Source organism: Taudactylus pleione, unplaced genomic scaffold (assembly GCF_031769625.1).
Source record: "Taudactylus pleione unplaced genomic scaffold, aTauple2 ptg000400l, whole genome shotgun sequence".
In the NCBI taxonomy this organism is placed as follows: domain Eukaryota; kingdom Metazoa; phylum Chordata; class Amphibia; order Anura; family Myobatrachidae; genus Taudactylus; species Taudactylus pleione.
In genome coordinates, this window is record NW_028284802.1 from 3,116,087 (window position 1) to 3,137,764 (window position 21,678).

At 43.9% G+C, this 21,678-nt stretch overlaps 1 long non-coding RNA gene across 2 annotated transcripts; it reads left to right on the forward strand.

Annotated features, from left to right (window-relative positions):
* The first annotated feature begins 1,863 nt into the window (after positions 1-1,863).
* On the forward strand, positions 1,864-14,043 carry LOC148506524 (uncharacterized). Of its 2 annotated transcripts, none has more exons than XR_015869781.1 (4): positions 1,864-1,936; positions 8,796-8,885; positions 9,693-9,796; positions 13,824-14,043. It is a non-coding gene; the product is annotated as an uncharacterized LOC148506524 (long non-coding RNA). The 2 variants fall into 2 exon arrangements; XR_015869782.1 differs by lacking the exon at positions 13,824-14,043 and adding an exon at positions 11,896-11,969.
* The last annotated feature ends 7,635 nt before the right edge of the window (positions 14,044-21,678 follow it).

Sequence of the window (21,678 nt, forward strand, 5' to 3'; positions counted from 1 at the left end):
AGCCTCAGCTGAAACCCGATGAACACGGAAATGATACAGTGGCGACAGGATTTGTGCCCGAGGAGGAGGATGGTGGTGATGATCCTTATTATGGTGGCGCTAATGGTAATGGTGATGACAACAATTACTCATGATGCTGACAACAATGCTCATGATGATGACAACAATGCTCATGATGACGACAACAATGCTCATGATGATGACGACAACAGTGCTCATGATGATGATGACAATGCTCATGATGATGATGACAACAATGCTCATGATGATGACAACAATGCTCATGATGATGATGACAACAATGCTCATGATGATGACAACAATGCTCATGATGATGACGACAACAATGCTCAAGATGATGACGATAACAATGCTCATGATGATGATGACAATGCTCATGATGACGACAACAATGCTCATGATGATGACGACAACAATGCTCATGATGATGACGACAACAATGCTCATGATGATGATAACAATGCTCATGATAATATTGACAACAATGCTTATGATAAGAATCTCATGATGATAATGACAACAATGCTCATGATGATAATGACAACAATGTTCGTGATGATAATGACAACAATGATGATAATGACAACAATGCTCATGATGATGATGACAACAATGCTCATGATGATAATGACAACAATGATGATAATGACAACAATGCTCATGATGATGACAACAATGCTCATGATGATGATGATAACAATGCTCATGATGATGACAACAATGCTCATGATGATGACAACAATGCTCATGATGATGACAACAACAATGCTCATGATGATGACAACAATGCTCATGATGATGACGACAACAATGCTCATGATAATGACAACTGCTCATGATGATAATGACAACAATGCTCATGATAATGACAACTGCTCATGATGATAATGACAACAATGCTCATGATGATGATGATGACAACAATGCTCATGATGATAATGACAACAATGATGATAATGACAACAATGCTTATGATGATGATGATGACAACAATGCTCATGATGATGATGATGACAATGCTCATGATGATAATGACAACATTGCTCATGATGATGACAACAATGCTCACGATAATGACGACAATGCTCATGATGATAATGACAACAATGTTTATGATGATAACAACAATGCTCATGATGATGATAACAACAATGCTCATAATGATGATGACAACAATGCTCATGATGATGATGACGACAATGCTCATGATGATAATGACAACAATGCTCATGATAATGACAACAATGCTCATGATGATAATGACAACATTGCTCAAGATGATAACAACAATGCTCATGATGATGACGACAATGCTCTCGATGATAATGACAACAATGCTCATGATGATAATGACAACAATGCTCATAATGATGATAACAATGCTTAAGATGATAACAATGATCATGATGATAATGATAACAATGATCATGATGATAATGATAACAATGCTTATGATAACAACAATGCTCATGATGATGACAATAATGCTCATGATAATGACAACATCGCTCATGATGATGACAACAATGCTTATTATGAAGATGATGACAATTCTCATGATGATAACAATGATCATTATGAAGATGATGGAATTCTCAGAAGCCTGGCTACACATAAACAGTAATAAAGTGTCTCTATTGGGTGGAAGTATTTAATGATGAACAGTGAGACATCTGAATACTGTTGCGTGTTGTCTGTGTGTATGTGGAGCCTGAGCTGAAAGCTACTGAACACGGAAATATTACAACGGCGAAAGAACCAGTGTCCGAGGAGAAGGATGGTGGTGATGATCCTTATTATAATGGCGCTAATGGTAATGACAACAATTACTCAAGATGATGATGACGATAATGCTCATGATGAAGATGACAATGCTCATGATGACGGCAATGCTGATGACGACGATGAAACTTAGGTAAGGCACAGCACTCTGACTCTGGGGCTGAGGATGTCACATCTTGATGACCGCAGCCTTCTACCTTGTGGTACTTGATGTATAGAGCATTATTAAGCTCAGACATGGAAGTGCGCGTCTCATAGAGACAATAGGGGGAATATAAGATTATTTGCTGGATACAAAGACCGCACTATCCTTAATATAAGACCTCCCTAATTGTATTCTCTTACAATGTGGGATATACTAACACAAGTAAGGAGAGTATATAACCTGTATTGTGGCTCCTACATAGAGACTAAAGATGGACTGAGGAAATTTTGGTGAATTTACACTTTTACGAATGATTCTGACAAATACAGATTGGGCTGTATAACCTAATATGTCTATAACACATGGACAGGAGGGTCGGGTCTGTAATCTTAGCTCAAGGAAATGACCGGAAACTGAGACATTAAAGGGTAACTTGACCAAATTAAATGGGGCTAATTCAATTAGCAACGATGTAGGAGAGAAGTGAAGTTGCTATGGCATGTAAATGCTGACAACCACCCCTTACATTGCCCCTACATTGTGTGTGTTCATACGCAGCCCCAATAGTAGTGTGTATTAAATTGCATAAATTCAGCTACTGTATGTATGGGTTTTGTGCATCCTGTCCATTTTTGCATTGCTCCTAGTTGAATTGACCCCTATATGCAGGGCCGGTGCCACCATTAGGCAGGTTTAGGCAGCTGCCTATGGGCGCCGGCCACTGGAGGGCACTGCAGAGTTAATTAAATAAAAAAATGAAGGATGTCTCAGACATCCTTCATTTTGAATTGTGCTAGCGGTGGCCACGGGTCTGACCATCCGCAGCCGCCGCTGTCTATAAGTCACATCATCATTCCACATACCTCACTGGCACTGCCAGAGTGAAGTATCTGCGTCTGGCCGTGCGGCGGGTGAAGAACGTTACACTAAAATAGACCCCCACTCTATACCCACTGAAACCACAACCCTTCTGCCTGCCAGCCCACCGGCGGCTACCGCCTACCACCGTGTAATTTGTATAATACTTTCGGAGTAGTGGGAGCGAGGTATAAGCCCTCCCAGTATTACACACCTGCCCGGTGCCTCCCCCACGCCATGTGACAACAGACAAGTGCCGCCGGCAGCACTAAGCTAAGCTCCATGAAGGCGGCCTGAGTGACTGAGGAGATGGGGGAAAGGCTGTGGCTGCTGATGGAGGAAGTGGTGTCAGTGCAGAGACTCTGAGAGAGGAATCTACCTCTGTAAGTGCACTGCCACTGACCAATGGTTCTATCATTGTATTATGTATATATTAGGGATGTGCGCCGGACCATTTTTGCCGGATTTGGATTTGGTCCTAATTCGTCGTCCGGATTTGGATTTGGATTTGCCAAACTGCGGTGACTGGCTTTGGATTTGGATTTGGATTTTTTTACAAAAATTGACAAAAAAAGCTAAAATCACATAAATTGGTCTTTTTTTTCTTCCTAGAGTATTATTAACCTCAATAACATTAATTTCCAGTCAATTTAGACCATATCACAGCTTATAATATTGTTTTCAACATTATTGGCCAAAGGTTGCAGTGAGCTGACTGGTTACTAAGCGACAAAGCAGCGGCACAATGACACAGACACCACAGTATAAAGCACATCTATGACACATTGCCACACAGCAGTGGCAGAAATGAAAAGTAGTGCACCCACCCAGTGGGGTACGGCCAGCAGAGTCACAGTACTTGTTTACAAAGTGGGCTACGGCCCTAGGAGTCACAGTGCACAATCTTATTAGCATTACACCGCACATAGGGCCTGATTCACATTACACCATAAAGTAGTGTCTCTTATTTATGTTACGACACACAGTAGTGCCCCTTTTACACAATGCCCACAGTAGTGACCCTTTTACACAATGCCCACAATGCCTTACACAATGTCCCCCAGCAGTGGTGCCCCCTATGCAGTCCCCTTAGTAGTAGGGTCCACTATGCAGTGCCCCAGTAGAATGCCCCCCATTAGCAGGCCCCCCCAGTAGTATACCCCCCATTAGCATGCCACCCAGCAGTATGCCCCCCATTAGCAGGCCCCCCCAGTAGTATGCCCCCCATTAGCATGCCACCCAGTAGTATGCCCCCCCAGTAGTATGGCCCCCCCAGTAGCAGGCCCCCCCAGTAGTAGGCTGCCCCAGTAGTAGCCCCCCTGTAGTATGGGCCCCCCCTGTAGTATGGCCCCCCCTGTAGTAGGCTGCCCCAGTAGCAGCCACCCCCCAGTAGTAGTAAGCCCCCACAGTAGTATGGCCCCCCCCAGTAGCAGGCCCCTCAGTAGTATGGACCCCCCAAGTAGCAGACCCCCCCAGTAGTATAGCCCCCCCAGTAGCAGGCCCCTCTGTAGTATGGCCCCCCCAGTAGTATAGCCCCCCCAGTAGCAGACCCCCCCTAGTAGTGCAGACCCCCCCAGTAGTATAGCACCCCCCAGTAGCAGGCCCCTCTGTAGTATAGCCCCCCCAGTAGCAGACCCCCCCCCAGTAGTGCAGATCCCCCCCAGTAGTATGGCCCCCCCAGTAGCAGACCCCCCCCAGTAGTATAGCCCCCCCCCAGTAGCAGGCCCCTCTGTAGTATAGCCCCCCCAGTAGCAGACCCCCCCCAGTAGTGCAGACCCCCCCAGTAGTATAGCCCCCCCCAGTAGCAGGCCCCTCTGTAGTATGGCCCCCCCAGTAGTATAGCCCCCCCCCAGTAGCAGACCCCCCCCAGTAGTGCAGACCCCCCCCCCAGTAGTGCCCCCGGCCCTTGCACAAATAAAAAAATAAAAACTTACCTGTATCCCCGCTCCCGCGCCGTCCGCTCTGTCACACGCTGAGGAGGGAGCCGGAAGACGGAGCTCATGTGTGAGCTCCAGCCGGCTCCCTCCGTGCAGCAGCCAATGAGAGTCTGTGTGACTCTCATTGGCTGCTGTAACAAACACACAGCTGCCGCTGGCGGCTGTGTGTCTGTGTCTGTGTAGGGCAGAGCGCTATCACTGCGCTCTGCCCTACACGCGAGGAGACCTGATGTCGGATTCTCTAGTGAGAATCCGACATCAGGCGGCCGCCGTTCGGCCCCGAACGGGGATCCAAGTCAGGCGGTGACCACCCGAACAGGGTTCGGGTGGACTCAGATCCCCAATGTTCGGAGCGGTTCGGATTCCACAGAATCCGAACCGCTCATCTCTAGTATATATGTGTGTGTACTGTAAGTGTATGTGTGTCTATATATATTATGTGTGTGTACTGTAAGTGTATGTGTCTATATATATTATGTGTATGCATATGTGTGTGTACTGTAAGTGTATGTGTGTCTATATCTATTATGTGTATGTATATGTGTGTGTACTGTAAGTGTATGTGTGTCTATATATATTATGTGTATGCATATGTGTGTGTGTACTGTAAGTGTATGTGTGTCTATATATATTATGTGTATGTATATATGTGTGTGTACTGTAAGTGTATGTGTGTCTATATATATTATGTGTATGCATATGTGTGTACTGTAAGTGTGTGTCTATATATATTATGTGTATGCATATGTGTGTGTACTGTAAGTGTATGTGTGTCTATATATATTATGTGTATGCATATGTGTGTACTGTAAGTGTATGTGTGTCTATATCTATTATGTGTATGCATATGTGTGTGTACTGTAAGTGTATGTGTCTATATATATTATGTGTATGCATGTGTGTACTGTAAGTGTATGTGTGTCTATCTATATATATTATGTGTATGCATATGTGTGTGTACTGTAAGTGTATGTGTGTCTATATCTATTATGTGCATGTATATGTGTGTGTGTACTGTAAGTGTATGTGTGTCTATATATATTATGTGTATGCATATGTGTGTGTACTGTAAGTGTATGTGTGTCTATATCTATTATGTGCATGTATATGTGTGTATGTACTGTAAGTGTATGTGTGTCTATATATATTATGTGTATGCATATGTGTGTACTGTAAGTGTATGTGTGTCTATATATATTATGTGTATGTATATGTGTGTGTACTGTAAGTGTATGTGTGTCTATATATATTATGTGTATGCATATGTGTGTGTACTGTAAGTGTATGTGTGTCTATATATATTATGTGTATGTGTGTACTGTAAGTGTATGTGTGTCTATATATATTATGTGTATGTATATGTGTGTGTACTGTAAGTGTATGTGTGTCTATATATATTATGTGTATGCATATGTGTGTACTGTAAGTGTATGTGTGTCTATATATATTATGTGTATGCATATGTGTGTGTACTGTAAGTGTATGTGTCTATATATATTATGTGTATGTGTGTACTGTAAGTGTATGTGTGTCTATATATATTATGTGTGTGTACTGTAAGTGTATGTGTGTCTATATATATTATGTGTATGCATATGTGTGTGTACTGTAAGTGTATGTGTCTATATATATTATGTGTATGTGTGTACTGTAAGTGTATGTGTGTCTATATATATTATGTGTATGCATATGTGTGTGTACTGTAAGTGTATGTGTCTATATATATTATGTGTATGTGTGTACTGTAAGTGTATGTGTGTCTATATATATTATGTGTATGCATATGTGTGTGTACTGTAAGTGTATGTGTGTCTATATATATTATGTGTATGCATATGTGTGTGTACTGTAAGTGTATGTGTCTATATATATTATGTGTATGCATATGTGTGTACTGTAAGTGTATGTGTATCTATATATATTATGTGTATGCATATGTGTGTGTACTGTAAGTGTATGTGTCTATATATATTATGTGTATGTGTGTACTGTAAGTGTATGTGTGTCTATATATATTATGTGTATGCATATGTGTGTGTGTACTGTAAGTGTATGTGTCTATATATATTATGTGTATGTGTGTGCTGTAAGTGTATGTGTGTCTATATATATTATGTGTATGCATATGTGTGTGTACTGTAAGTGTATGTGTCTATATATATTATGTGTATGTGTGTACTGTAAGTGTATGTGTGTCTATATATATTATGTGTATGCATATGTGTGTGTACTGTAAGTGTATGTGTCTATATATATTATGTGTATGTGTGTACTGTAAGTGTATGTGTGTCTATATTTATTATGTGTATGCATATGTGTGTGTACTGTAAGTGTATGTGTGTCTATATATATTATGTGTATGCATATGTGTGTGTACTGTAAGTGTATGTGTCTATATATATTATGTGTATGCATATGTGTGTACTGTAAGTGTATGTGTGTCTATATATATTATGTGTATGCATATGTGTGTGTGTACTGTAAGTGTATGTGTCTATATATATTATGTGTATGTGTGTACTGTAAGTGTATGTGTGTCTATATATATTATGTGTATGCATATGTGTGTGTACTGTAAGTGTATGTGTCTATATATATTATGTGTATGTGTGTACTGTAAGTGTATGTGTGTCTATATATATTATGTGTATGCATATGTGTGTGTACTGTAAGTGTATGTGTCTATATATATTATGTGTATGCATATGTGTGTACTGTAAGTGTGTGTCTATATATATTATGTGTATGCATATGTGTGTGTACTGTAAGTGTATGTGTGTCTATATATATTGTGTATGCATATGTGTGTACTGTAAGTGTATGTGTGTCTATATATATTATGTGTATGCATATGTGTGTGTACTGTAAGTGTATGTGTCTATATATATTATGTGTATGTGTGTACTGTAAGTGTATGTGTGTCTATATATATTATGTGTATGCATATGTGTGTGTACTGTAAGTGTATGTGTGTCTATATATATTATGTGTATGCATATGTGTGTGTACTGTAAGTGTATGTGTCTATATATATTATGTGTATGCATATGTGTGTACTGTAAGTGTATGTGTGTCTATATATATTATGTGTATGCATATGTGTGTGTGTACTGTAAGTGTATGTGTCTATATATATTATGTGTATGTGTGTACTGTAAGTGTATGTGTGTCTATATATATTATGTGTATGCATATGTGTGTGTACTGTAAGTGTATGTGTCTATATATATTATGTGTATGTGTGTACTGTAAGTGTATGTGTGTCTATATATATTATGTGTATGCATATGTGTGTGTACTGTAAGTGTATGTGTCTATATATATTATGTGTATGCATATGTGTGTACTGTAAGTGTATGTGTGTCTATATATATTATGTGTATGCATATGTGTGTGTACTGTAAGTGTATGTGTGTCTATATATATTATGTGTATGCATGTGTGTGCATATATATATACACATACGAATATATACTGTATATATATATATATATAGCATGTGTGTAATTGTATGTATGCGTGTATACATGTGTGTGTGCATGAATATATATATGTACATATGACAGGTCACCTCATTTTCTGTCACATCCTCCGCACTGGCTGGCCCCGTCCACTCTCTGCTATTTTCTGAACCTGCTCCCCCTCGTCACTTTTTCCAGATGCCCCCCCCTGAACTCTCCATCCCACCTACCCTTCGCTCAGTCCTGCCACCCTCCCCTTGCTCTGTCCCACCCCACATACTTACCTTGTTCCTGGCGGCTGATCATCTTCTAAGTAGCAACTCCCTTGTGCAAAGTCCATCTTCCTCCTCAGTGCAGGGACTTCCACTGCCCCCACACTAAGGAGTCAGATGGACTTTACCCAATTATTATATGTGTGTGTATATATATACACCCTCCACATAGCTAACCACACTACCCGCTGTGCTGGTCACACCTCCTATGACAACACAAAATAGGCCGTTAATCAATTTCAGCTCAAGGCCCATGTGGGCTTTAATCCGGCACTGAGGGTTGTACCGCCCCCTAACCTGCCCTATTCTTCCTTTGCAGAAGACGAGGAGCAGGCTGCCGGACTGCCTGGGGCTGAACTGAGCCTGTGAAGGATATGAAGAAAAACCGCTGATAGCCAGTGATGGGACTGTAAGTCAGCTCAGCAAGTTTTGTGTTGGGTAGTGGTCTTATGTGAATGATGGTATAAAAATACTTCTACTGTAGTAATATAATTATATTTATAACATCATTCACATAAGATCAGTATACCAGCAGAGCAGAGGGGTGTGCTGGTGCCTAGTGCAGGCTGCAGAACATACAATGAATAAATAAAAATTAATGCAACTGTTAAAAATAATACTGTAGCTGTCAGCTTTATTGTAAGCAGAGGGGTGGGGGATGGGGGAGAAGAAAAGGGGCAGATTGTGCCACCAGGAGAAAGGGGCACTTCCCCCCTGGGCCGCACCTTCTCTCTCACCAGTGGCCCAGGCCCCCGACACCTACAGTATAGGACTGGCCGTCACTGTCACACATAGACTGTGATAGCACAGTGGCCACGCTCAGGGCACTGTACTCTGAGCTGTGCCTGCGGCAGGGGCAGGGAAATGGAGGCATGTACCTCCCGAGCCAGACCTTAGAGTGCATTTGGGACACCTTATGAGGGGGGGGGTCTGAAGTTTTGCTAGGGTGCTGGGAGACCTTGCACCAGCCCTGCCTATATGTATGTTTGGGAGGAGCTCTATAAGGAGGCACAGCCTGGGGTGTGACTTCCCTGTCCCTCTGCGATGATCCCCAGGGCTGCTGTCCTCCATCTTGCTGAGGCCGGCTTGTTACCATCACACAGCATCGCTGCCAACTTTATTCAACTCCACCAATGCTTTACCCTGAATTTTGCTGGATAGGAATGGTCATTGTTGTTTATTCTGTTGTGTTTGTAAAGTGTCATTTGATTGACAGAAATTGTATCTTCGTGGAGCCGGAGACTGTACCAAAGATTGAAAGCGGAAAAGAGTTATTTGTGAAATATGAAGAGCAGTATGTGGACGATGACATTTCTATAGGTGAGTGTAAGAAATACAATCTTACCTTATAATCTTAAATCACTATGAAGTTATTGTCCTTCAAAGGTGTGTGTGGTTGTAGTGACATTCAAAGTGTGGCTTTAATCTCAGTATTTACTATATACATTGTGTCAGGTTGTCTATGAGGATGCAGTTGCCTCCATCTGCCTCTAGGTGTCAGTGCTTCCTTCACAATTCCCAGGCTCTAGCTGGAAGAGAAGTTACTATAGACCAGAGGTTCCCAAACTCGGTCCTAAACAGCAGGACTACCATCAGAAATTGTGGGGCCCGGGACTGACAAAATAGGCAGGCCCCCCCCTCCAGCCTCTGCCCCCTTCCCCCAATACCTTATTCATACATAATAAAAAAAATGCAGAAAGAGCATTATATTTCAGAAAGCGTAGAGCACATCTAAACAATTGAAGCATATTTAAAATAGCTGGAGCCTGCCGGCATGGGAGGTGAGAGTTCCATGGAGCACAAGGAGCAGGGACAGTCTGGTTCTCTCAGACTCAGCCCCATCGTGCTTGTGTTTGGGTATATACAGTATATAAGCAAACTTTTATATAGCGTGCACATATTCTGCAGCAATTTACAGAGAATATTTTGTCAGTCACATCAGTCCCTGCTTCAGTGGAGCTTACACTCTATATTCCCTGCCACATGCACACACACACAGTATGTTATCAGATGCAGTGCTTACACTCTATATTCCCTACCACATGCGCACACACACACAGTATGTTAGCAGATGCAGTGCTTACACTCTATATTCCCTACCACATGCACACACACACAGTATGTTAGCAAATGCAGTGCTTACTCTCTATATTCCCTACCACATGCACACACACACAGTATATTAGTAGATGCAGTGCTTACACTCTATATTCCCTACCACATGCGCACACACACAGTATGTTAGCACATGCACACACACACAGTATGTTAGCAGATGCAGTGCTTACACTCTATATTCCCTACCACATGCACACACACACAGTATGTTAGCAGATACAGTGCTTACACTCTATATTCCCTACCACATGCACACACACACAGTATGTTAGCAGATGCAGTGCTTACTCTATATTCCCTACCACATGCACACACACACAGTATGTTAGCAGATGCAGTGCTTACTCTCTATATTCCCTACCACATGCACACACACAGTATGTTAGCAGATGCAGCGCTTACTCTCTATATTCCCTACCACATGCACACACACACAGTATGTTAGCAGATGCAGCGCTTACACTCTATATTCCCTACCACATGCACACACACAGTATGTTAGCAGATGCAGTGCTTACTCTCTATATTCCCTACCACATGCAAAAACACAGTATGTTAGCAGATGCAGTGCTTATACTCTATATTCCCTACCACATGTGCACACACACAGTATGTTAGCAGATGCAGTGCTTACACTCTATATTCCCTACCACATGCACACACACAGTATATTAGCAGATACAGTGCTTACACCCTATATTCCCTACCACATGCACACAGTATGTTAGCAGATGCAGTGCTTACACTCTATATTCCCTACCACATGCTCACACACAGTATGTTAGCAGATACAGTGCTTACACCCTATATTCCCTACCACATGCACACACACAGTATGTTAGCAGATACAGTGCAGATATAACAAGCAATGACGTGCAGAAGACTTACAGTATAAAACATTGTATAAGATGGGACACAAGCTATATTCCCATTGCTGCACGTGCAGTCATCAGACCCACAGAAGCTGCAGTGGCCTCCTCCAAAGGCTCAGTGCCACGGGAGTGGTATAAGTAAGGGAAGGAGTAGAGCACATGAGGAACGGGGGCCCTGCTCATGAGAGATTAGTGTATAGGGGTGGGCCAGACAGACACACACCACATAGGGAGGAGAGGCCCTTATATTTAGAGTAAGGGAATTGGGAGTTAGTTTGGTTGTTGGCAGTGGCGTTCCTCCCCTAGGTGTCACCTGGTGTGGGGAGGGGAAGCTCTGTCACCCCTCAGCGGCCTGCACCCCCCTTGTGACACCACTGGTTGTTGGCACAGAGGATTGGAAGAAATGACTAATTATTTGTCCTCCCACAGTTGAGGCTCAGGATGTAAGACGCAATGACACTTTCAGCATTGGGTACAGGAAAGGAAAGCAGATACAAATGGAGACGGTGAGGGAAACTGGCGTCGTTGTCCAACAATCTTACCTCATGTCACGCCGCTCAGACTGACAATCAGTGAACTTTACATTCCCATTTATGAATTATGTTTAGGCCCTATAACTCCATCATGCCAGATGTAGTATATATTTGTTATTACTACACATAGAGAAACTATTCCGGTTTGTGAGGTTATTTGATCATTTAGAAAATACTTTTTAACACATCTATTTATTTATGTTGGACGATATAGAAATGAGTTATGTGACAGTAAGTGTCATCGTTAGGCATTACAGCTGTTACATATATAGGGCCTGATTCAGACCCACTCGCGAGCGGCTGTCCGCTCGCAAGTGGGTCGATGGTCTGCACTGAGCATGCGCACGACGGAGGGAGCTCCGTCGTGCGCATGCGCCAGACACGACGAGCGAAGGACTTTCCTTCGCTCGTTGTGTCCGATCAAAGGGGGCGTGCTGTCAATGTTGATTGACGGGAACGCCTCCCGTCAGAAGCCGGCCCACTGACATCACTAGTGATGTCAGTGGGAGTGATTTTGGCTCTGATAGAGCCAAAATCACTCCGGAGCTTGCGGTTGAAAACCTCAACCGCAGGCTCCGGCTCGCAATTTCGATGGTCGCGATGGTCACGACCATCGCGGCCATCAAAATGCACGCTCGTATAGCCTGTGGGTGGTGACCCACAGCTATACGAGCGTCCAGGAGGACGCTCCATGAAAATGGAGCCCGGCCCTCATGCAGAGCGTGCGCTCTGCTCAGAGCGTACGGCTCTGAATGAGGGCCACTGTTGCTTGTTAGGCCATGTGGTTGGTTGGATATGGCAGCGTATAGGGTTTCTGATTCTGAGTCGGGCGCAGTGAAGCATTGTTTTTCTTTTGCGCTTCTGTCCACATTCCGTGGATTGAGGCGCACAAGAGATACAAGGTATCAAAGATATTTTTAAAATGTATTGGGCGTTTCCTGTGCGGTGACGGAGTTGGCTTAGCCCACGCCCAGAGATGAGCTGCCTTATGGGCATGTTATGGAAGTGACGCAAGTGTGCCGCTTATAGTGAATACATACAGAGGCGCAGAATCACCCACGGAGGAAGATACGACTACATAGCACAAGCAGCTTCTGCTGATTAAAATGATATGCAGCATGCGTATGTTCTGTGAGCGAGTGCGGGTGTATCTGCATGTGAAATGCTACCTTACAGTGTCAGTGGCTGTAACACTGTAACGTAGCATTTCGCATTCAGATACACCCGCAGACACACACAGAACATAGGCATGCTGCATATCATTTTAATCAGCAGAAGCTGCATGTGCTGTTTAGTTACATCGTTGTGCGAATAAGACGCATTTGAAGGTAAAAAATTGCACAAAAAGACGCTCGGCGCTACAGAGTCACGCCACAGCATGGCGCGACTAAAAGGGCTGTTTAACAAGCAAGGAGGCTAGATGTATGTGGACCCATCTGTTGGAAGATATATTCAGAGGGAATATCTGCCATAGGACTGGTGCAAGTTCTGACGGTGCGTCTAAAGATGCGCCAAGTGGTATATCAGCGTATATGGTTGCTTAAAGTAGGCGTCTCATTCCTGCATATTTGGACGCACGGATATGCACCAGGGAAGGGCTTTTAGTGGCATTTGCATAAAGTTGCAAACATGCGCCCGGCAAAAGACGAGACACGGACTCTGCTGCGACCAGCTCAGAACCAGGCTCATAGTGAGTAACTGTTTAATCATTGTCTGTGTATGCGGTGCTGTTCTGACATCCCAGGAAAGCCGTCATCCATCTGTCACAACCTAATACTTTTTAGTTTTGCATTGAAATAATTGCATTTTTTTTTCTGTCTCCAGATTGGATAATTGAAAACGTTGTTACTGCGATGGATTCCCCCCATGTCTTAGAGCGGTGGGAAAAAATGCTCCTTGCAGGGCACTCGCCCTAACGTGCTCCTGAAGGAGTCTGTAGATAATGAAAGAACGCACAACGTAGACGTACAGTTTATGTGCCCTGTATGCCCGGAAACGTGTGACAGCGTGTCTGAGTATTTTGATCACCATAAAGTTAATGAGCAGACGCATTTGAGTTCTTTTTTTTAAATATAAAATATTTAACAATAAAGAGAGAACTGTGGGTTTCTGTATTTATTTTTGTAAGCAATAGTTGGACAGTCATTCTCTTCTCATTCTTCATTATACGTCACTTCATTATATGTTACACCAGAGACAGAAACAAGGAACGTGTAGCTTAGCAGTATGGATCATCTGTATAGATGCAGAAGCGGGAATACCTGTTAATTCCATTTCTTCAAGATATTTCATGGCGGCCATTACACGTAGATGCTCCTGTTAGACAGGAAGTGTTTCCCCCTTGGGACAGCCCCCTTAGGATGTACAGCAGGGATGGGGAACCTCAGACCCGGGGGCCATATAAGGCCCCCGGAATCATTTGGTCTGGCCCCCTGAGCTTTTTTCTGCCAGCCTCATCTGGCTAGTAGGGTGCGTAGAATGGCACACTGCAGCCAGAATCTATGCAGCAGTGCCATCTAGAGCGTCCTTAGAACGCATCAGAGGGTGACACCGCTGCCCTTACAGCTACCCGGAGCATCCTCAGGATGCTCCATGCATTGCTGTAATCACTGGCAATTGTGGCCCCGCCCCCATGTGACATCACACGGAGGGGGCATGGCCTGCACCAGGCCCACAATTAATATATATATATATCAAAATGGCCCTCGGCAGAAAAAAGGTTCCCCACCCCTGGTGTATAGGGTCACTCCTCCCCTTCCTCCGTAGCCTTCTCCCGACATTCTGTATCTGGGGAGAAAACACACTTAGGGGGGTATATTTTAAATTATTTATTTTTAAATTATCAGGTAACATAATTTGTTATTTTCTTCTTCCCACTTCATGGCAGCCATTACACGTGGGATATACCAAGGCATAATATATAGGGAGGGATAATAAATAGTCCAACAGAAATTCTCATGCTTAATAATATTTAGTTATGACAATGCCCCTTTAAGGACCTGGCTTCCAAAATGTGCATCTGGAACATCTAAAGCATAATGCTTAGAAAAAGTATGAACAGACGACCAAGTAGCTGCTGCACAAATGTCTGTCACAGACGCTTCCTAGCCCACAAAGTCGCCGTTGAGTCTGCCTTCAGATTCTCTGGGACTTGGCGACCATTCTCCTCATAAACAAACGTGATTAGTTGTTTGATCCAATTCGCTATTGTCTGTTTCCTCTGAGCTCCACCTTTCCTTGCACCTACATGCAGGATATACAGATGCTCTGTTCTCCTAAACTCTTACTTTATATAGATAAACAGAGATTGCTGGCAATAAGTCCAGCTTATTCCGTCCTTCCTCCTCCTCCTCATCCTTCAGTTGTGGAAAAAATGAAGGCAAAATAATTGGTATGCAGTCGGGATGCTGATTGTCTAAATGCCGACCATCATCCCGACTGTCTAATCCCGGCAAGGGTCTAACGACAGGCATCAAAATCCCGACGCCTGTCATTTTACCTGTGCCGGGAGCCCGATGCCCGGCATCCCGATTGAAGGTAAGCCGGCGCAGACAGCTGCGGGGGGGGGGGGGGGTGGAGGGTTAGGTTAGGGGCCCCCTGGGGGGGGCTTAGGGTTAGGCACCCCCCCCGGGAGGTTAGGGTTAGGCTAGGGAAAGGGGGGGTTAGGGTTAGGCACCCCCGGGGGGAGACTTAGGGTTAGGCTGCGGGGAAGGGTGGGTTACGTTTAGGCACTTGGTGGGACGTTAGGGTTATAATCCCAAATAATTTCTTCATTTTAAGTGAAATGTTGATATTACTTTTTGCCAGAAAACTTGGGTTTGTTCTTAGCACTTTAGAACTTTGTCTGGCAATATATTTATATAAGGCTTTACTGCCCATAAAGCTTATAGGCCCTCATTCAGAGCCGCTCGTTAGCGGCAGTACGCTCGTTCCGAGCGATGTTTGCACATCTGCGCATGCGTACGCTTTTTAGTACGCATGCGCGAACCAGTCAGTGCGGCCGAAAATCGTTTGTACGCTATATAGCGAGTGCCTGCTATTTGGAGTGACAGAATGAGGCGTATGTGGGTGGTAACAGGGGAAGGTGCTTGAAAATGGGGAGTGGAGATCCGAACGCAGGCGTGCTTAAAGGTCAAAACGGGCGTTTTATGGGTGTGTATATTTAAAACAGCAGCGTCAATGACCACGTCACTGGGTTATTTTAGAGCCAGAACTGCTCGCAAATTTGTGGTAGCCAACACCAACCACAAGAATAGCGAGCAGTTCATACGCTGGTCGATGTACTCGATTAATCTAATAAATAGCGGACATGACGTATGGTGCGAGCGGCCAGGGGGCGTTTTTAACAAATAAACGAGCGTATGTTTTGCTCGTTCGTTCAGACTTAGAGGTGTGAACAGACTGCAATGTGCGTACGGATCATTTGAATAGCCACCCCTTGTTTTTAAACGAATGACCGCAAATAGCGAACGGCTCTGAATGAGGGCCATAGTTCACTAATCCTTTTTGCTGAAGTAATAATACAGGATGAGTCTCCCATATCCAAAATGCTTGGGACCAGGGGTATTTTGGATAACGGAATATTCTGTAGTTTGGAATATTTGCATATCATAATGAAATATCTTGGGAATGGGGCCCAAATATACACACAGAATGGATTTATGTATTATATACACCTTATACACACACAGCCTGTAGGTCATTTTATATAATATATTCAATAATTTTACGGCTCAAGCAAAGTTTGTGTACAGAAATGAAATTCATTTATGTTTCATATACACCTTGTACACACAGCCTGAAGGTAATTTTATACATTATTTTTAATAATTTTTATTTTTAATAAAAAGACAGTTTGTGTACATTGAACCATCAAAAATCAAAGGTTTCATTTTCTCAGTCATGCCGAAATAATTAAGTATTTCGGAATATTTAGATATTGGAGACTCAACCTGTAGTTAAAAAGAGAACTTTCCAGGTTAACAATTTCAATGGAATCTCATGTAAAGGGTCAAACGGAGATATCATTAGTGCAGGGCAGAGCCGGATTTACACCTCATTGGGCCCTAGGCAAAACACCAGTTTGGGGCCCCCTCCCTCAAACAATCCATAACACTATATGCGAGTTCCTGATTCATGCCCCTTACATTCTTTGGGGGGATTTTCCTCCTTATATTCAATTTTTTAAAGCTTTTTAATGAAAATATTCCCACTATGTACAAAGGGGAACATGCAGGGACAGTAGTTTGCGGTAACTGCTGTCCCTGAGAGTTATATCCCCGGCAAATTACAGAAGTCTTTCACTTCTGTGAAAGACTTCTCCTGGGAAAGCTGGCACTGCGCATGTGCACAACATCAGCTTCCGGAGCCGGCTGGGGGTTGCGGGGGAGAGATCTAAAGATCTCCTTCCTGCCCTTGGAGCCTCCATAGGCTTACAGTAGTTTATACCATCTAAAGATGGTGTAAACTACCGGGACTAAACTCCGAAAAGCTTCGCTGACAGGGGTCACAGGGGCTGGACGTAGAGGAAGGTGGGGGCAGAAGAATATAAAGGAGGCTGGGCCAGAGGAAGGTGATGGGGTCTAGGGCAGAAGGTGACAGGGGCTGGACGCAGAAGAAGGTGATGGTTCCTGGTGACAGAGGAAGGTGATGGGGTCTGGGGCAGAAGGTGACGGGCTGTACGCAGAAGAAGGTGATGGTTCCTGGTGACAGAGGAAGGTGATGGGGTCTGGGACAGAAGGTGACAGGGGCTGGACGCAGAAGAAGGTGATGGTTCCTGGTGACAGAGGAATGTGATGGGGTCTGGGGCAGAAGGTGACAGGGGCTGGACGCAGAAGAAGGTGATGGTTCCTGGTGACAGAGGAATGTGATGGGGTCTGGGGCAGAAGGTGACGGGCTGGACGCAGAAGGTGAATATTAATTGATAAATAGGCCTCTATGTGTTTGTTGGTGGCTGTCTATTAAACAGTGTAAACTATGCCTCCCCAAGGTATTTTGGAACTACAAGTTTTAGCTTGCCCTGTGATAGGACATGCTATTTTTTTGTAGTTACACAACACTGAAGAACCATAGGCAGTGGTAAGGGTAAAGTATTATTGGCTGAAAGCCACCTACCTTATAGCTTGTCTGGACAGTCTGCGTCGCCTTGGTACTGTAGCTTCTCCGTGCAGTGCAGGTGGCAGATTCCATCGACGTGGTCAGCTTACATTTCTATACAAAGTAATATATTTTATGGGCTCTCTATAATATAAAAAAAGAGGACCCCTGTCTACTGTGTAAAATTAATGGCTAAAAAGCATTATAGGCACGTAGCTGGGCACTTTCTCATTTAGGGGTCCATTTATTAAATATCGGGTTTTAGACACTATAATTAGAAAATCTTATAGCCTCTTATCATGGCAATAAGAAATTATTTACTGCCTGGATGTATTATAAAATGGCATCCAGTGACAGGGGCGCAGTAATATCTGCCATATGTGGAGCCCCTAACAGGGTCAAGCTTGGTAAATCTCACAATATAGCAGCCCCTACAGAAACAATTCTTTTTGCCAGAGGTCTTCTCCCTATTAACAACTGAAGACAAGAAAAGCTATCACCGGCTGCCTGTTTTAGAAGGATCGCAGTTATATACAGTATCTCATCTCTTGATTGAGATAGTGTAGGAGTAGAGGAGGAAAAAATGCTTCATTCAAATAAATAACATTTTTATTATCTTTTTTTTTAACAATTCTGTTGTCCTAGCAGCATTACATTTTTTATTGCTGTGCTACATAATGTCACAGGGATCATCTGTAAATGAAGATCTGTGCATCTGAGACCTGTATCCGGTATACAGTATACACTATGTATATACAGTGTTCCTGCTAGGCTGTGGGAACGGCTGGGAGCCGTGGGGGCCAGGCCAGGAGTCTCTGCACGCGCCAAAGGGGGACGCCTCCAATTTGTCACGCTTGGAATTGCCGGAGGCAAAGCAAGCTCTCCCTTCAGGGCGAATAGATGCCAAAAGGTCACCGCAACTTTTCCCACCCACAGGACACTGCAGCTCACGGGAAAGGCTGAGGGCATGCTGTTTTAGCAGGGTGCTGCTAATAGGGCAGGGCCCATTTTGCCCTTTTAAAATCGGGCAGGATGCGGCGCCCTGCTAAAACTAGCAAGTGATCCCAGGCAATGGAAAACGAAAGCATTCACCATGTTGTGAAGAAATATAAACTTTTAATATGCCACCGTCATACCACGCAGGCAGCCAGCTCAATTGTTGCTCATTACAGATGCCACATGCCGGTGTTTGGGATCCTGAAAGTCCTTTATCCAGGTATACCAACAGTAACAACTCAGCACCAGGGTCATCACAGAATGCATCAACAGCAGCACACACACCACACTGCCTTCCCGGCCACATATACTGTATATAGTAAAGTACCGGAAGTCACAAACCAGGGAGCGCTCAAAGAAAAGGTGCTTACCTACCACGCAGTGTGTCCAGCCATCATCTGCTGTCATCCAAAGTACACCATGCATTAAGCGCACCCAGCACTTCCAGGTTCACAGCTGCTGCCGCGAGTGCGCATTCCCGCTATCACAGTCTAGAGGGCATCTATGAGTATCAAGCATGGAAACGCACCTCCATCTTGTCCCCAGCCGTCGGCATGTGGAATCACAATTGAGCTGGCTACCTGCATGGGTACGACTGTGGCATATTAAACTATATATTTCTCTAAAACCTGGTGAGGGCTTTCGTTTTCCATTGCCTTGGATCACTTTAAGATAGATAGATAGATAGATAGATAGATAGATAGATAGATAGATAGATAGATAGATATAGATAGATATGACATACAGTAGATATGAGATATAGATAGATATGACATACAGTAGATATGAGATATAGATAGATATGACATACAGTAGATATGAGATATAGATAGATAGATAGATAGATAGATAGATAGATAGATAGATAGATAGATATGACATATAGATAGATAGATATGACATACAGTAGATATGAGATAGATATAAAATGTGTGTGTGTCTGTTCCCATCACAGAGTGTGAGTGAAACTGATCTTGAGTAAGGGATGGCTTTCCAGCTTTGTGGAACTACAAGTCTCAGCTTGACCTATGGCAGGGCATGCAGAGTCTTGTAGTTCCACACTGTACAGACACTGCTGCAAGAAGATAATTGTAGTACACTTACCGTAACTGCTGCTTCTGCTCCTGCTCCGTCCTGTGGCTCCTTCAGTGCAGGGCTGCTGTGGCTCCGCCCCCATGGCTTGTGCTGCAGCAGATTAGAACGGAGCTGCCTGAATTCCTGGAGGCAAAGCAGGGGCTTACTTGCAGGTACGGTGAGTAGTCAGTCTCTGTGCAGCTACTGTATGCTATGGCTGGTCTGCACTGGGCGCTCCCCCACTGACGCCACAGTTCAACTTACAAATCTCACCTGCTGTCACTTACACAGCCTTCCCATCCCGACCTCCCTAGGAGCAGCCAACAGGGATAGTCAGTCACAGGGGCAGTGCACTGCGGTCCCAACACTGAAGGCTCCGCCCCTTTCCTCCAAGTGCAGGGAAAAGTCATTTGGGCCAACCGGACAGTTCAACCCTCCGCAGGCACACACAGAGTCACTCTCCGACAGAGCACTGTGTGCACTGCACTGGGAGTATAGGTGGGTCCGCGTGACGTCACGCGGTACTCGAGCAATGCTCCTCTGGGAGCACTATGATTGGGCAGATTTCTTGGGGCAAAGGGCCCTAGGCGAGCGCCTAGGTTGCCTAGTGGGAAATCCGGCCCTGGTGCAGGGTTCTCAGACTATTTTGCTCTGGGACCCCATCTGACAAAACAGGACCCCAGCAAGTTACCGCCAAACACTGCCCCTATATATTTATAAGTAGCACACTTTTTTGAAGATATTGTGACTTTTCTCACCAAATAAAATGCAATAATGGAGAGAACATGATACTTTTTTTTTTTTTATATTTATTTTGAATGATCGGGCAGTTACACAGCAAGAAAGAACATCAAGGCTGTGAGATAAACAGATCAAAGCAGACAAAATAATTGTAAAATACTGCAGCATGGTGTGTCTAGGTGTAACATGACTTTTTTCAAAAAACATTTATAAAATAAAAAAAAATACTTCTTAATTAATGAGATGGGTGAGCTTGTAGTGTTGAACACAAATCCTTGAAACAGGGCTTTGTGTGACTGAGATAAAGGCGAATGTCATCTTCAACAGCGAGACGGGATCTGTACTTATTTTTCCAGTCAAACCTGAAAATCCAGCTTCACAAAGGTTAGTAGACACGACGGGCATCAGCACCTTCAAAGCAGCAGATGACAGCCCCAGTGGCAAATGCAAGATTTTGAAAGGGGGGAGGAGGGGGTTCCAAATCCTTGGTTAACGAACCAATGAGAAAACTTCTAGCCACAAATAAAGATAGATAGATACAGCTTACACAGGATTTGGGACCACTAAGCCTATGATGGGACACACACACACACACACACACACGCACACGCACGCACACACACACACACACACACACACACACACACACACACACACACACACACACACACACACACACACACACACACACACACACACACACTCTCTCTCTCTCTCTCTCTCTCTCTCTTCTCTCTCTTCTCTCTCTTCTCTCTCTTCTCTCTCTTCTTCT